The sequence below is a fragment of the Pocillopora verrucosa genome, chromosome 14, assembly GCF_036669915.1.
Source record: "Pocillopora verrucosa isolate sample1 chromosome 14, ASM3666991v2, whole genome shotgun sequence".
Taxonomy (NCBI): domain Eukaryota; kingdom Metazoa; phylum Cnidaria; class Anthozoa; order Scleractinia; family Pocilloporidae; genus Pocillopora; species Pocillopora verrucosa.
This window is the reverse complement of record NC_089325.1, coordinates 8131776-8135490: the sequence shown is the minus strand read 5'-3', so window position 1 is coordinate 8135490 and position 3715 is coordinate 8131776. Positions and strand designations below refer to the sequence as shown.

General features: G+C 40.0%; 1 pseudogene; it reads right to left on the bottom strand.

The window, feature by feature from the left end:
- Nucleotides 1–763: 763 nt before the first annotated feature.
- LOC131776585 (uncharacterized) lies at nucleotides 764–3000 on the bottom strand (annotated as a pseudogene).
- Nucleotides 3001–3715: the final 715 nt, after the last annotated feature.

Sequence of the window (3715 nt, the reverse complement as noted above, 5' to 3'; positions counted from 1 at the left end):
TTCATCCCTATCTCTCTAATTCTTTTCACGGAACAAGTCAGCAAGTCAGTGTGCTTGTAACTCAGTAAGGCTCGACAAGAAGGGGGCCTTAATCTGAGTTCAAGACACACTCTAAAGAACCTGAAGAGATCTGGAGATTACAACTGACGAATCCGACAACATGAAGGGGAACTCTTAACCGTTGTATTCGCGAGAAAACGCATTTCCCTTCCACTTTCGAAAACAGTTTCGTCTGAAAATGACGCGCACATCAGGAGCGCCATAATTTTGCGATAGGCAAAGGGCTTTTAAATTTCTTAATTGATTATTATTCTTTGCGCTTTTTCGAAGATCCATAGGTCTTCATATCTTTATATGTGGTAATTTCCGTGCTTTAAGACAAGTAAACCTGCTAAAATCCCTCCATTTTCCTGAATTAATGACTCTTTATGTGACTAATTAATTAAGACTTTTCCGGCGGCTTTTTATTACCTCAAAAAATTACTGTCAACGTGGACGTGGCTCATGCATAATATTGACAAGCCATGCTTTGATCTGAATGTTCTCTTCGTTTGTTCACTTCAGCAAAAAGAATCCAAAGATATATGCCCCATGTTGGTTTATCTCAGTCAACTGTTGACAAATCTTTTATTACAGATTTTCGGCTCAGGGGATGATCAATATTATCTTTGCCCCAACATGTGCAAAATCCATTTAAAAGATTTCTACATACTTTTGGCTTCTCAAAAGTTAGGTCAGGAGATAAAATTGAAAGACCCTTTATTCACGGCAATTTCATGGGTTGCAGTCTTGGTAATCGTACAAAAGCCTCTCTTGTTGGGAGATTATTTATGGGTACGGACAATGATACGGAGAGAGACAGCCCTCTATTGTAGTCAGATCAACTACAACACCAACTAATGGCAATTGTAATTTTACTCTAAAGGGTCTTATTGAACGCAGTTTAACATAAGTAGTTCATTGTAGTAGCCGACTCTGCCTCCTTATTGTAAAACGCTTTCTTGGTAAGCATTCTGTTGTGTAAAACTAATGATTTTCAAACAGTGTTCGGCTTTTAGGAACCTATGGAATTCATCAGACCAAATCTAATCTTAATTAATTCACTATTTACTTACTTATTTGCCTTCGCATTTTAACCACAACTACCAACCAGTCTGAAAGTCAACTGAGTCAATCTGGAAGAAAAAACTCCAAAAAGTGAAACTACATTGGTCAATACATAATCCTCCGGAGAGTTACCTTTTCGCTTTGGCATTCATCATTTGAAGGCTGGCTATTTTGGGCGAAACAATAACAACAAAAAAATCTTTCAAACCTGTTATTTCTAGTACAATACGAATCACCTATATCTTTATTTTCTTAATGGCCCTAACCATTTAACAATTCAATACAAACGCACTCGATGTTAAAATATTCTCTTCCGTTGCGCAAAAGCGAAACCACAAACAAAGGACGACATGGCCTCTCAATTTTCATCCTCAAGGCTTTGTTTTAGAAATAATTATTTAACATCTATCCGCCGTTTGTTTTTCTTGTGTCCTTCTTTAATTTCGGCGCAGTGCCTTATGTAAACAAGTTGAAAAGTGACCCCCTTCAAACGGGGTTAACTTTGAATCATGCATGTGACATATTGCAAATATTTAGCGATTCTTTTACAGGTATGTAGCCCATTAAAAGCTGACCTTTCCGCTTAAGTTCAACCTTGCGAAAGCCTTAAATCAACAGTTGCGATGCCCATGTGTTTCTCGCTGGCGGGCTATTACAGAAGGATTTCATTAAAAAAACTTCTAGGGGGCTTTTCTGTTTTTTAAAGTTGTTTTTGTTCATAAATAAGAGTCTTCAGATGATTATTTAAACATACCAGGAATGTTTAGTGCGGCTTTTTGGATGGCAAAAGTACGTCATTTACCTTAACTGAACAAATAAATCTGCGTTCTATAAGAAACGAAGAAAGAAGATTGAAAACTGAAAACGTGGTTATGCTGACCGCTTTTAAAATTAGTGGTATCTTCTCCAATTCTTGCAATTCCACAGTGGAGACCTTTGTGCTCAAGGCCTATTTTTAGACCTTACAAGACGTCGAGAGATAGGGTTTTAAGTTGTGAACAATTATCACGCAGCATTCCTTTGATTGTAAGTCGTGCTAATCAAATGAACCATGGCGGTATACGTTTACAGACCATTTACAATCTTTTTGATTTCCGCACCTGCTTTGATAAGGTACGATGCGCAATCAAAGTGCCCCCCGCGCACAGCAAAATCTAATGCAGAGCACCCTTGAGAGTCCGATAATTCCACCTCGGCACCGCAATCTATCAGCAATTGAAGACATTCAAAGCTTCCTTCTGCAGCTGCGTAATGCAATGCCGTGAGTCCAGACGGACTCTGGTGGTTTAAATCTATTTCCTGCTTGTGAATAATCTTCGTGAGCTCTGCAACATCGTTATCAGCCACTGCAGTAAAGAAGACAACTTCTGGAGCGAACGACACGCTTCGGGTTCTTTTGAAGCCTTCAGGGGGATCGGAAAATATTGCCTTGCTGCGAGAGGGCCTTCTAGAGTGTATTCTCTCCATTTCTTGAAAGTCCGGTAATGAAGCAGTCCTTCGTAAGTCTCCCAGTTCCTGATCATTTGGTGGCCTGTTTATTTTATGCTGTATGCAGGCTTCGGAATATTTTCTTGCTTTAACGTGGCCATATCTTTCATCTTTCATTCTTTCTACGGAAGGCATGAAACCGCAAAAGGACTGTCGACGGTAGCCGTTCATGACTCTCTGATCGACTGCAGAGCAGGTCTTGAACTCCAGGGAGAAAAATATTCCAATTAGGGCCTGCTCTGAGCGTCCGTATACGCTTTATGTCTTCTCCACTTGAACGTAGAGTTTGTTGATGACAGAAATCCTTGAGATAGAGTTGTGAAGTGCAGGAGCCACTGCCAAAAATGAAACTTGGCTTATCTCATCGTCTGATAAACGTCGAGTGGAGTGTATCAAAGCACACATCAATGTTTCCCTTTCTTGATGAGGTTTGTCTGGGTGACAACAATTGTCAACCGCAGTATTTTACCTGGTCGTGATTTGTGTGACGTCACTGACGGGAGCCATTCTGCTGTTCCCCGGTTTGATAGACAACCTTTTAAAGCTCTGCGGTCGCGTTTAGCAGAGTTTTCCCGCCCACACGAGTCGTTTAGTTGTTTGAACTGGCACCCTGCTGTTTCGCAAGAATTAAACAACAGAATGATTAATTAGTAATAACTGATTTTTTAAATATCGGCTTTTTTATTAAATTAGACGGCAGCAAAAATGATACTCCCGCTAAGGGATATAGCATTGTCTGTGTGGCTAAAAAACTCATTACACATGAAGTACGCTTTTTTCATACCGGCGTTTAGCTTCCAGAAGAACGAATGAAACTCATTAAAATGCAATTTTTATACAAACATTTATGTTGGTGCAATTGCACTAACATGAACGCTTTAATAAAGCACCGTTTGAATTTTTCCGTAGAAAGACAAGGGATGATATGCATGTTTACTCTACCCCTTTAATGTCTCATTTGACCCACGATGATAAACAAAGTGAAAAGTGCGCATGTTTCTACGTTTGGATGGAATCACATGTTAGGCTCAGCAAACGAGAGATGGAGGAGCATCCCGGCGGTAACTCGCTCGGTACATCTCGGAGAATTTTCCGAGTCTAAAAGGGGCTGGAATTTGCC